The sequence below is a fragment of the Microcaecilia unicolor genome, chromosome 9 (assembly GCF_901765095.1).
Source record: "Microcaecilia unicolor chromosome 9, aMicUni1.1, whole genome shotgun sequence".
NCBI lineage: Eukaryota > Metazoa > Chordata > Amphibia > Gymnophiona > Siphonopidae > Microcaecilia > Microcaecilia unicolor.
In genome coordinates this window covers 140,441,385-140,455,367 of record NC_044039.1, presented here as the reverse complement: position 1 = coordinate 140,455,367, position 13,983 = coordinate 140,441,385, and the positions used below count along the sequence as shown (strand labels likewise).

Genomic DNA, 13,983 nt, shown 5'->3' with positions numbered 1-13,983 from the left:
CATGAGAAACCCAAAAACTTTCAAAAGTTAAGAGAGCGCTGGGAGAAAGACTTAGGAGTTACACTAGTGGGATGGGATGTAGAAAGGCAACTGAAGGGGATACCGAAATTGGTCAGTGGAGCCCAGTATAGGGAATGTGCATTCCGTTTTATACACCGAGCATATATGACACCTGCACAACTAGCAAAATTCGGGGGATTGCAGACGCCCTTGTGTGTGAGATGTGGGAGAACAGATAACACATACTACCATAGTTTTTGGAGCTGCTGGAAGGTTAGAAGATTTTGGGGAAAAATAACTCATTACATATCACAACTTTTAGGCCACAAGCTGGCAGGCACATCAGTGCAGATGCTGTTAAATTTACCGGGATCATTTAGAGGTCAAATACCGGAACATAATATATTTTTACGTAAAACAACACTGTTGGCAAAGAAATGTATCTTGCAAAACTGGACGAATGACATAGGACCAGATTATTGGCACTGGCGGAACCTCACCCACCAGTTAATGATGTGGGAAGCAAAAGAAGCCAACCGCTCATTGAAAAGAAAGAACACATTTATGAAAATTTGGGGTGCTTATATAGACTCTCTGTCTCATAAGGGAAGAAGTTTGGTCCTCAACACACTAAGATGTTAATAACACCTATGTATCATTTTCAAATGGGGGGCGGGGAGGGGGGGTTGAGGGAGGTGGGAGGTGGGAGGGGGAGGAAAAGAAAATCTTTGGAGACAATAGCCACAAGTTGTTGTAAAAACTTTATTTGTCAAAAGTGGTTTCAATGATTGTAAAAAAGTTTCTGTTGTGTCTTCAATAAAAACGTTGAAACATAAAAGTGGAGGAGTGGCCTAGAGGTTAGGGTGGTAGACTTTGGTCCTGGGGAACTGAGTTCCATTCTCACTGCAGGCACAGGCAGCTCCTTGTGACTCTGGGCAAGTCACTTAACCCTCCATTGTCCCAGGTACAAATAAGTACCTGTATACAATATGTAAGCCGCATTGAGCCTGCCATGAGTGGGAAAGCGCGGGGTACAAATGTAAAAAAAAACAACAACAACTAACACGGCTACCACAGTACCACACCACTTTACTCAAGGATTGTCACTGAAACAGCAGCTGGGTGAAGGGGTTTTAAAAGAGGGGAGGGGTGGAATCTCAGGTGGGTTCCAATTGAAGACTTATGGTGCCGTTGCCCAAGTAAATGTTGCCTCCAGTTGGGCAGGAAAACCCTTGAAAGAGTAGAAACAATTAGCCCCCCAAAAAACATTGTTTTCACTTTAAAAACTAACTTATAGTACCTGTACAAGTGCTGGAGAAAGATAGAGTCTTTGTAGGAAGGAGAAGCACTGTCTCAAAAGCCCATGTACTACAGCATCTTTCTTGATTTTTTTGAAAGGCTCCAGTTACAATTCTGCAAATTCACAGGCAGATGATTGAAAGCAAATGCAGGAAATAGAGGTCAATAGCATCCACACTTGCTTCTGCCCAGCGATTAGAGCTGGCTAGCATGTGAAACAATGCACTCGCTGGCTCTGATCGCTAATTGCATACAAATGCATGCAAATGAGGGTCTCCTGCATTCCTAATGATCAGCAGGCAGCGTTAGGGTTTGCCAGCAAGGGAGGAATGGGGGAGACCCATTAAAGAGGTTTGACAGATTCGGGATATTCACACAGACATGGCAAACCTAAGACCCCTTGTGATAAATAAGAAGCTGTCCTAGCCGGGGCAGGCCACTAGATGGCGATGTTCCCCTAAAAATGTCAAGGATGTCTGGGGTAGGCCACTAGAGGGCGCTAGGAGAATAGGTAGAGGTCGCTAGGACCGGGGAGAGCCCTGGGAGGTCCACAGGTGTAGGAGGTTATGGGCTGGGTCCTGTGTAGCTAATTAACCACTTTATACCCCACCTGAGAGGTGAAAGAAAAAGAAGAGAGCTGGTAGCGGAAGAAGGAGAATCCCCCTGGAAAGAACTGGCTAAACCCTATGGACTTGTGGTGGACTGTGTGCTCAAGGAAGGAAAACAGGCTGGGGTAAGAAGTCCCTAAAGCATTAGTGTTGGACTGTGTAGCCTCAGTACTTAGAGGAACTGTGTGTTCAAAGAAAGGACTGTGAGTCTAAAGGAAGGAAGGAAGGACTGGGTGTCCAAAGAAGAAGTAGGGCTGTGTGTCCCAGTACTGAGAAGCAGGCTGCAAAGCCTGGGGTTAGAAGTCCCCAAAGTATTGAAGTTAATGCTGAGCCCAGGAATCTGTGTGGGGAGGCTCAGTGTAAAGATATGTGAATGTATAAAGTATTTAAGCTAGAAGAACTGTGCCCAGGGGCTGGAATAAAGAATTGCCTGAATATACTGTTGGTAAGACCTGTTTAATTTTGCCTCTGGAGAACCAGGTCACCCTGAGTGTGAAAGGATAACATGCTAATCTGCATACAATTTGCATACTGAGAACCAGCTCACCCTGAGTGAGAAAGGGGCCCAGGAGCTTGAGGTTGGATTGCTCAGGATGCTAGGAAGAGACTGTTTGGAGTCCTGTTCAAAGGCCACAGGCCAGTGAGGTCTGTTGGAGAGTGGGAGCAGATGCTTCATTTTCACATCCGCCAACACAAAAATCATGGAAGTCCAGTGGGACTGCTAGCTTCTCTCCTCCCATATGGAACAAAAATGCCCTGGTGGTCCAGTGGGTCCATTATTCCCCCCCCCCTTCCCCCAAATGTCCTACCTCATTGTAGTAGTAGTTGGAGGAGGGAAGGACTAGCACTCCTTCCCTTCTGTTCAGGTGCCTCCTCAAAAGGGTGGCATGCTGCCTGATGCATCTAACCACTATGACAAGGTAGGCTGCGGGGGAGGAGGGGACAGGAGGGAGCAATAGCAGTCCCACTGGATCACCAGAGCATTTTTCTCAATATGTAGGGTGGGGGAAGCAAGTGGTCCTACTGGACCAACAGGGTTTTTTTTTTTTTTGGGGGGGGGGGGGCTGGAGAGCCACAAGACCTCCAGGCCTTTTGTTTGTCGAGGGGCAGACTTTGTTTGACAGGTCCGTGAGAAAATCCCAGACCTGTCAAACCTCTTCTGCTATTTTGACAGGTCCAGGCTTTCGATAGCCAAACCTGTCAAACAACTTCTGCGTGAGGATTGTGCCTTGGGCACGTGTCCAGGCACAATCCTGCCGCAGAAGTACCCCTTTGATCAGAGCTAATAGCGTGCTTATATTTGCATGCTATTACCTCTGATCATAGGGGCATTAAAGGCCCACGCTGTTCTGGTGCTAATTTTAGACCGCTGTTTGGAACAGCATGGGGCTTCTGACACCTGCTGGCTGGAACTAGAATGCATGTGTATCAGGTTCCAGAAGGCATCATGATTTGTGGCTTTTAGCCAAGGACCACTGCTACAATGCTCCTGGCTGACTTAGAGTAGGTAATAAAAACAGCACAAAGACCCCAGGTAGATGTGAATGAAGACTTTTGTTGCTATTACCTTGAAGCCCAAATGATAGGAAGAACTAGATAGCTTTGAGGCAGAAAAATGGAAGAAAGCTGAACATGAAAGAGCAGTGCCAAACAGAGGTAGTGCAGGAAATGAAGAAGAAAGAAGGTGAGAAAAGAAACAGCAAATGACCAGGAGGCACTGGAAACGGAGTTAAGGGGGAAGCAGAACCAGAGACTGAGAACAAGGTATTAGAAAAATAAAATCACCAGACAATAATGGTAGGAAAATTTAGTTTATTTTCAGGTTTGTCAGTGTTGCATATTTACTTGCACTGTACAGGAGGACATGCATTTCTTTCTATTTCTGTGGTGTTGCATGACATATAGAGACAAACACTGAAACCAGAGATATCAGATTCTGCATTTCAGTTTCTATGTTTTTTTTTTTTTTGTAGTCCCCTATTTTGTATCACGCTCTGCATCTGCGACTTGAGGTGAAGGATTCTGCTAGCCTGTAGTGTCTGTAGGAATCTGTAAAAGTCCCAGTTTCCCAGAAGCAGGTATATTGGTGCTTTGGGGCCCAGTGTAATATTTATAATACTGCCTTTTCATAGGTGGGTTATGGCTATTATAGTTTGGTAAGATTCCTATATAGGTTTGGAGTGTCTTTTGCAGGACTTTGTTATTCTGCAAAGTGTCTGGCCTGTTTGGAAATTATAAATGCTCAGGCCTAGCGGTCTCTACATCCAGTAGAGTCACCATACAAAATGAAAACGTCTGCTTTAAACAAAGTATCTGGCAGTGGAAGGAGCATGTACTGAACCTGAGGTGATAATCACAAGATGAATATTTTTTGTTTTGTGAATTGTAAGAGGTGATTGCTTCATTGTTGGGGAATATGGAGTTTGTGATACAGAACTATCAATTTTTAATGACGGTTTTACAGGTAATTGAAACTAGCTGGAGGGGAGTAGGTTTCTTTTATGCATAGAAGACTGTGGTGTTTTACTATGAATTTAAAAGAAGGGGGAAAGGGGGTTATAATGTGCAGAAATGTCACTCTGACTTGCCGCCCCAACATACTAGCTTGCTCCCCTGTTGCCACCCCAAATATTTCTGTCTAGAGATACTACTGTCTTCTACCAAGCTCTGCAGCTGGTGTCAGAATCCTTAAGCCACCAACTAAGCATGTCTGGGGTGAAAGCATTGGTGGCTCAGGGACATAGCTGCTGCCTGCCAAGCTTGGTAAAAGGGAGTTCTGGCTACCTCTGGAGGACGTCTTCAGCTAACAGACTTTGAGAATTCTCATTAGGTAAAATATATTTTGGGGTTGGGTTGTGGTGGGGAGATAGGGTAGGGAACATTTTTGCCCACCTACTTTGGGCTCAGGTTCACTCAAAATTGGCAGTCTGGCTACTCTATTGGGTCCTGTCCAATTTAAAACTGGGAATAAGTACCTCATCTCTAAAGCTATTTTCTTATGTTATTTAATGTAGTTCATGTCAGAAATGTAGACTTGCCGTTTCCCTGCATGATTTCAGAACAGGCGAGGGTCGCTGGGAGGTAGAAGACAAAAGGTCTTGGATTTATTTCTAGCTTATTGCAGGATGGTCAGGTGAAGGCCTTTGATCAACTCCAGGCAGGATTTGATCTGCATCGCTTGGATTTTTTCTTTTATGTGCAGTATAGGCACAGTTTAAATAGCAATCATTACAAAGATGTCGAAACCCAGTCTCAGCAATCTTGAGGCCTTTTGGCCCCAGCATCTGGAAGTGAAAGGTATCAGCTTTGTACAAGAACATTCAAAGCAGCCATTTTGGTAAACTTACCTATATGATGCAGTATGAGAAGGACCTCAAGCAGACATTTGCTGTTTTGGTGTGGAAGGATGTGGTTATGTTGGTAAATAGAACAAATGTTTCAGCTCAATGTTAAAGTGCTCATGTGGTAGTATATGACCCCCGGCATGGTTGCACAGTGTTAAAGGAGGGGGGGGGGGGGGGGTCTGACCAGTGCTGGAAGGGATGCCTGGAAAGTGGTTCTTATTTACATATGTAGTGGGACTGCCCTTACATTAAGGGAAGGGAATGGGACTTCTATGGTTTTTTGCAACTACATTTAAAGTGGTTTACATATTATAGATGTGTGGAGGAGTGGCCTAGTGGTTAGAGCACCAACCTTGAACTCCAGAGGTGGCCGGTTCAAATCCCACTGCTGCTCCGCTCCTTGTGATCTTGGCCAAGTCACTTAACCCTCCATTGCCTCAGGTACAAACTTAGATTGTGAGCCCTCCTGGGACAGAGAAATATCCAGAGTACCTGAATGTAACTCACCTTGAGCTACTATTGAAAAAGGTGTGAGCAAAATCTAAATAAATAAATATACAGGTACTTTGTACCCGGGGCAATGGAGGGTTAGGTGACTTGTTCAGAGTCATAGGCAGCTGCAGTGAGAAATGAACCCAGATCCCCAGGATCAAAGTCCACTGTACTAACCACTAGGCTACTCCTGGGCACAAATCATAGGGGTCATCAACCAGGCATTAGATGTTCAATTACCCATAACATCAGAACTGTGCTTACTATGCATGGGGTTGGACAGGTGATTGCTAACTGTTTATTGGTGGCCAAATGTTCCATTGCAAAAGAATGGTCTTCAACTGCACCTCCAACTGTGGTGCTTGGCACAATAGGTTTTGATTTGTGGTATTGATAGAACAACTTAGGGCCAGGTGGAAACACACTACTGAAAAGTTTAGAAGTACTTGGACTCTTTAGGAATGCTTTTCTTATACTAATGGGACTATTAGATTGTAGTCTACCAACAGATTGGTTTTTATTTGAGTTGGCTTGTAATGTCCATGCCATGCAATATGACCAAGGGGCAGGAAAGGAGGGAAATATAATTGTGTTGAACTTCATTGTTATACTTTGCCACTGTTTTTGGTGTTTGAGTTTCTGATATTAAAATTATGGTTTGTTATGATGTGTTTCAATAAACATTCAAGTACAAAAAAAAAGAAATGTGGAATTACTTTTGTATAATTTTCAATATTTTGGCACTTAATCCCCAGGAGTACAAACTATTTAAAGCTACATAAACGCCATTTTTCAAGACCAATAGGGTTATGCAGAAATCTAGAATAAAAGAAAAAATATTATACACAAAAAGTAGCACATATGAGTTATCTTGTTGGGCAGACTGGATGGACCATGCAGGTCTTTTTCTGCTGTCATCTACTATGTTACTACTATTATCCCATGATGTCCCTAAAATAAGAAATAGCACATTTTTGGTTTCATGTATTTATTTGTTGCATTTGTACCCCACATGCTTCGGCTCAAGGTCCTTATCGGCCACGCACCTGCGTAGGCGGTGCCTGTTGTCCGAGGAAGGTAATCACTGTGGAATGGCGCGTGGGCACTGGAGAAGGATCCCACCGCCTCCCCACTCCTATCGGGGAATAGGGGCAGGCAGCTTGTTTATTGCGACCTAAATGTCATACTACAGAAGGAAGGTTATAAATAACGGCTTAGAGTACGAACTCATCGGTGACACTAGAATAATGACGTTTCTTCCCAGCTAGAGACTGTCTCTAACATATTCGCGCGCCGCTCATTCAGCCATCTCATAATTTCAAGCAGCAGAGTACAGGGGGAGGGGCGTCGGAACTTCGGAAGCACGATCACGCAGAGCGGAGCACCGCCCATTCATGGGGCAGAAAGTGAACTTTATTTCACCGGAACTGTTCGTTTGCGGCTGGCTGTGTACAGGTACTAAATGGGTCATGTGTTGTTTTTTTTTTTTTAAATGTGGCTAGTAATGGTGTGCTGTGTTTTTTTGGAAATGTTTATGCAACCCGGTGAAGGTGGTAGTGGGGCAGAGGATGGCACCGGGAGGAGCAAAGATGCTAGGCTGCCTGGTGAAGGAAAATTTTACCACGGTCTTCTTCGACTTCAGTTTCAAAATGCATAACTAAAATAAGCTATAGTACCAGAGGATTGGAGGGTAGTATTTGAAAATAGACTCTGGTGGGGGTGATCTGGGACCACCGAGGGCCTCTTAAATTTAGCGAGTGGCAAACAGCGACTAATGCACAGCACAAAGGGGATTGCATGCAAATGAGCCGCACAGCTCCCCCTTTGTGCTTCTGTCACACAGAGCTAGAAATGCATTTGACAGCTCGCGATGTGTCTGACACCAACACAACCCCACACACCCACCTTTAAAAAAAATCCCTGGTGGTCCCAGTGGAACCTGATTCCCTGGACCGCCTCCCAACCCCCCTCCCCAAGTAAGAATTGCAAACCCTGAGCTCCGTCCTGGCTCCACCCCAAGGCAAGAATGGCCCTGGTGGTCTAGTGACACTGAGCCCCCTTTGTGCCCCCTTCCTGACACTGCCCCAAAAGCAAGAATGGCCCTGGTGGTTTAGTGACCTCCTCCCCTCTCCCCTTGTACCTGGAAAAAGATGTAGGTAGGGCAGGAGCGACACTTCCCACCCTTCTACCTTGGGCCCGTCTGCACAAAATGGCAGCTCCTCCAACCTGCATGCCTTCTATTTTGCAATCGCTACAGGTGTTACGTACAACTGATACAAAGATTTATAACAATATTCCACTAATGCAGAAATGGACATTTTCCCAATTTTCTGAAAAGTGACCCCACCCCTCAAAAAAAAAGTCTTTCTCATCCATTACCACTTTCCCTATTCCCAAGCTAAAATATGCTTGAATTCTTTGGATGATTCCATAATGCTCCAATAAAGCACATAAGAGGCATCGGCCTCCTGGATGTTTCATCTAAACTCCAATTGAGGGATGCATAGCACTCGCACTTTTAGGCTGTATAAGCCAAGTCTTCAAGAAATATTTCACTTGCCTATATTGTAAATAATCCACTTCAGGGATAACAGTAGTCCCTTGGGTCCTCCAGATTTTTAATTTGACCATTTCCTCATCAGATGGCCCAAACTTTCCACCTAATTTTCTTCACATATTAATTATCTATATTAATAATTCTCACCTCCAAGTCTACGCACAGTGTGGCAGGGAAACACTGAAGCCCTGTACTGTTGTTGCCTGTCAGCACCACTCACTCTCACTGTCACTCATACACCCGCCCTCAGCCACGCCCCTTCCGGACATAATTCTCTACCTGAGCGTTCCATTGAGGCCACAAGCTCCTGCCACTTCCGTGAAGGGTTCGTAACTTCATGGTGGTGAAGCCTCTGTCAGTCTGTCATGCCCTCGTGTACAACGTCGTTACGTCGGAGCCATTGTGCCAAAAGCATGACGCGACCAGAGCCAGAGGAACAACAGGAAGGCAGGTGGAGCCATTTCGCGTTACGTCGGGGGTGGACCCATTTCGCGAAGATCGTGACATCGCGACCACAGCCAGAGGAACAACAGGAAGGCAGGCGGAGCCATTTCGCTGAACGCGTGACATCGCGGACGCAACCCCCGCCTCACAATGACCTCCCAGTGCGCCGGCGATACACAAATGGCGCCCACCACGACTTTCGAAAACGCGACAAAATGAAACCTGCTCATCCTGTTTCCCCAGGTATGCTAGGTGCGTCGCCGGGACACGAGGGGGGAGCAGCGGTATTCACAACCTGCATCGGGGTGGAAAGGGGGTGCAGTCGGTGCGGACGCTCAAAACCTTTCCCTCAAATCCCCTTGCTAGCGCTTGTTTCATTTCGCCCAGAAACGGGCCTCTTTTACTAGTATTCACATAAATCTCAGGAGGATTCTTTGCATTATAAGATATATATATTAATCTAGTAAATGCACCATCAGGTACTCAAGCTCTCACCCTATTCAACACTCCAGTGTTAATTTAGTAATTTGTCTTGGAAATAATAAAGCAGGATTGCAAACTGGAGTTCTCCCATTCCACTAAAAATGTTTTATTGGAATCACCATTAAAAGCTTCAACCAGATGTCAAGCAGTTCAAGACACCTTGCAAATGCTTTTTCATTTAGACACAGTAGAGCCTGTCCCCAGATGCAATTAGGGAACGGGATGTTATTCCATTTACTTTGTAGTTCCAAAGAAGGGGGATTCCTTCCACTATGGTTGGGATGTCAAGAGTCAACAGGTTCAACATTTCACAGTAGGAACATTACAGTCTGTAAGTTTCAGTCCAGCAGGGAGAGTTTTTAACCTCCCTGGATCTCAAGGAAGCGTATTTGCATATTCCCATTTGACCACCCCACAGAAGATTCTGTGATTTGCATTCCTTGGAGAACATTATCAATTTATGGCCGTGCCATTCAGCCTTTCCACATCACCAAGGACATTTTTCCATGGTCATGGTAGTAGTGGCAGCCTTCCTTTGGAAGGGTGGAATTCAAGTTCATCCATACCTCACCGATTGACTGATTAGTGACTGTTCCTATCAAGAGAGAGTCTGTAAGTTTCATCCAAGAAGAGTGATCAGAATGATAAAGCAAATGGAACTCCTCGCATATGAGGAAAGGCTAAAGAGGTTAGGCCTCTTCAGCTTGGAAAAGAGATGGCTGGGGGGGGGGGGGATATGATTGAGATCTACAAAATTCTGAGTGGAGCAGCTGGTGCAGGAGCCGACGAGAGAAGGAAAAATTCTAGACTTGGTCCTTAGTGGAGCGCATGATCTGGTGAGGGACATTATGGTACTGGGGCCGCTTGATAACAGTGATCTTAATATGATCAGTCTTGATATCAACCTTGAAGTAACTATACACAGGAAGTCAAATACATTAACGTTTAACTTTAAAAAAGGAGACTATGATAAAATGAGAAGAATGGTGAAAAAAAACTTAGGGGGGCAACTGAGAGGGTAAAAACTGTACAACAGGCATGGACACTGTTCAAAAATACCATCCTGGAGGCCCAGGCCAAACATATTCTGCGAATTAGAAAAGAGAGACGGAAGTCCAAAAGACAGCCGGCGTGGTTGAAAAGTGAGGTGAAGGAAGCTATTAGGGCTAAAAGAAACGCCTTCAGAAAGTGGAAGAAGGAATCGTCTGAAAATAACAAGAAGCAGCATAAGGAGTGTCAAAGCAAATGCAAGGCGCAGATAAAGAAGGCCAAAAGGGATTACAAAAAAAAGATAGCATTAGAGGCAAAAAAACATAGTAAAATTTGTTTTCGGTATATTAAAAGCAGGAAGCCGGCAAAAGAATTGGTTGGGCTGCTGGATGACCGAGGGGGTAAAAGGGGCAATCAAGCAAGACAAAGACGTAGCGGAGAGATTGAATGAATTCTTTGCTTCGGTCTTCACCGAGGAAGATTTGGGTGGGATACCGGTGTCAGAAATGGTATTTCAAGCGGACGAGTTGGAGAAACTTACTGACTTCACTGTAAACCTGGAGGAAGTAATGGGGCAGTTCATCAAACTGAAGAGTAGCAAATCTCCTGGACCGGATGGTATTCATCCTAGAGTACTGATAGAACTGAAAAATGAACTTGCGGAGCTACTGTTAGTGATATGCAATTTATCCTTGAAATCAAGCGTGGTACCGGAAGATTGGAGGGTGGCCAATGTAACATCAATTTTCAAAAAAGGTTCCAGAGGAGATCCGGGAAACTATAGACCGGTGAGTCTGACATCGGTGCCAGGGAAAATGTTAGAGGCTATTATTAAAAACAAAATTACAGAGCACATCCAAGGACATGGATTACTGAGACCAAGTCAGCACGGCTTTTATGTGGGGAAATCTTGCCTGACGTTTAATGTGAGCAAGTGCAAGGTGATGCGTGTGGGGAAAAAAGAACCCAAATTATAGCTGCGTCATGCAAGGTTCCACCTTAGGAGTTACGGACCAAGAAAGGGATCTGGGTGTCATCGTCGATAATACACTGAAACCTTCTGCTCAGTGTGCTGCTGCGGCTAGGAAAGCTAATAGAATGTTGGGTATTATTAGGAAAGGTATGGAAAACAGGTGTGAGGATGTTATAATGCTGTTGTATCGCTCCATGGTGTGACCGCACCTTGAGTATTGTGTTCAGTTCTGGTTGCCGCATCTCAAGAAAGATATAGTAGAATTGGAAAAGGTGCAGCGAAGGGCAACTAAAATGATAGCAGGGATGGGACGACTTCCCTATGAAGAAAGACTAAGGAGGCTAGGGCTTTTTAGTTTGGAGAAGAGACGGCTGAGGGGAGACATGATAGAGGCATATAAAATAATGAGTGGAGTGGAACAGGTGGATGGGAAGCATCTGCTCATGCTTTCCAAAAATACTAGGACTAGGGGGCATGCGATGAAACTACAGTGTAGTAAATTTAAAACAAATTGGAGAAAATGTTTCTTCACCCAACGCATAATTAAACTCTGGAATTCATTGCCGGAGAACGTGGTGAAGGCGGTTAGCTTGGCAGAGTTTTTAAAAAGGGGTTATGGGAAGCTTGCCAGGTGCCCTTGGCCTGGATTAGCCACTGTCGTGGACAGGATGCTGGGATTGATGGACCCTTGGTCTTTTCCCAGTGTGGCATTACTTATGTACTATGAGTAGAATGAAGTGAATTGATTTTTTACTCTTTCAAAAAGTTGTCACGCTTTCAAAGCTGGAAACTGGGTTGTGAGCCCTTGGACCACTGCCGAGGAGTGGCAGTGGCAGGCAAAACCACCCCACACCAGAGGCAAGGCAGAACTCTGATAAACAGTTAGGCTTCACCTGCACATGGCCACCGTTCACCAGGAGTTGAGCCCCTGGCTGCAGGCGGCCGGCAGGACTTATAGGACAGGGCAGGAACAGGATCCCAACAAGGCAGCACAGGGACGGAGGGTCAGAGGGGAAAGGAAAATACAAGGACAGCAGGGCAAGGAAGGGAAAGCTAAAGGGCAGGACTGAAAGCTGCAAGCAGCCACTAAAACAGGGAACAAACACTGGTAGATTAGAGATAAAACTGAAAGCTGCCAGGCAGCCATTGAACAAGAAACACAGACAACCTAGAACTAGACAAAGACATACAAACAAGAAACAAGACTGGGAAACAAGCAATAAAGTACAAGAAGCTACACAAAGACTAAACTAGAATCAGGCAAGAATACAGACTATAAACTGGACTAGGCAGAAATGCAGCAAGCACCAACAAACCAGGGCCTTAGGCGATGCAAAGGCAAAGCAGAGAGTTTCAAAATGGCTAATATGCCCAGCAGCAGCTGAGGCTCAGATGCAGCAATCACCAGGCAACTATGGGTGCTGTGCAGGTTCAAACAAAACATGCAGGTCTGGCAGGCCAGAAGATCCGGACTGGACTGGGCTGAAGTCTGGAATGAGCAACAGCACACAGACAATCCAATGCAGCCAGCACACACAGACAGAACTAACACAGGAAGAACAGACAGGAGCCAGCTCAGAAGATGACTGCCGGAAATATGGTGAGTCTGAGAGGGGTCATGGCCACAGACGTGACAAAAGTACAAAGACCAGGGGACACTAAATCAAATTACATGTAAATATTTTTAAAACAAATAGAAATATTTTTTCACTCAAAGAATAGTTAAGCTGTGGAACTTGTTGCCGGAGGATATGGTAACCGTGGTTAGCGTATTTAGGTTTAAAAAAGGTTTGGGCAAGTTCCTGGAGGAACATCTTGCGAAGGATGTTAAAAAAAAAATGGAAGCGGTGCAAAGAAAAGCTACGAGAATGGTATGGAATTTGCGTTACAAGACGTATGAGGAGAGACTTGTTGACCTGAACATGTATACCCTGGAGGAAAGGAGAAACAGGGGTGATATGATACAGACGTTCAAATATTTGAAAGGTATTAATCCGCAAACGAACCTTTTCCGGAGATGCGAAGGCGGTAGAACTAGAGGGCATGAAATGAGATTGAAGGGGGGCAGACTCAAGAAAAATGTCAGGAAGTATTTTTTCACGGAGAGAGTAGTGGATGCTTGGAATGCCCTCCCACGGGAGGGGTTGGAAAAGAAAACAGTAACGGAATTCAAACATGCATGGGATAACCATAAAGGAATCCTGTTCAGAAGGAATGGATCCTAAGGTGCTTAGCCGAGATTGGGTGGCAGAGCCGGTGGTGGGAGGTGGGGATAGTGCTGAGCAGACTTATACGGTCTGTGCCCTGAAGAGGCAGAACTAGGCTAGGTAGGAGAGCGGTAGAACTAGAGGGCATGAAATGAGATTGAAGGGGGGCAGACTCAAGAAAAATGTCAGGAAGTATTTTTTCACGGAGAGAGTAGTGGATGCTTGGAATGCCCTCCCACGGGAGGGGTTGGAAAAGAAAACAGTAACGGAATTCAAACATGCATGGGATAACCATAAAGGAATCCTGTTCAGAAGGAATGGATCCTAAGGTGCTTAGCCGAGATTGGGTGGCAGAGCCGGTGGTGGGAGGTGGGGATAGTGCTGAGCAGACTTATACGGTCTGTGCCCTGAAGAGGACAGGTACAAATCAAGGTAGGGCATACACAAAAAGTAGCACATATGAGTTTATCTTGTTGGGCAGACTGGATGGACCGTGCTGGTCTTTTGGCCTGGGATTGGTATAATGGAATGTTGCTACTATTTGGGTTTCTATCATGTACTTGTGACCTGGATTGGCCACTGTTGG

At 45.2% G+C, this 13,983-nt stretch overlaps 1 protein-coding gene across 4 annotated transcripts in view; it reads left to right on the top strand.

Annotated features, from left to right (window-relative positions):
* Positions 1-2,004: 2,004 nt before the first annotated feature.
* PTGR2 (prostaglandin reductase 2) overlaps positions 2,005-13,983 on the top strand; it is a 203,811-nt gene continuing 191,832 nt past the window's right edge. For 2 of the 4 annotated variants that reach the window (XM_030214987.1, XM_030214984.1), the window contains exon 1: positions 7,009-7,198. The gene's annotated coding sequence lies outside the window, so the exon portion shown is untranslated. Of the gene's footprint in view, positions 2,033-7,008; positions 7,199-13,983 lie in introns of those variants that run through there. The other 2 variants (XM_030214985.1, XM_030214986.1) reach the window with 2 other exon arrangements.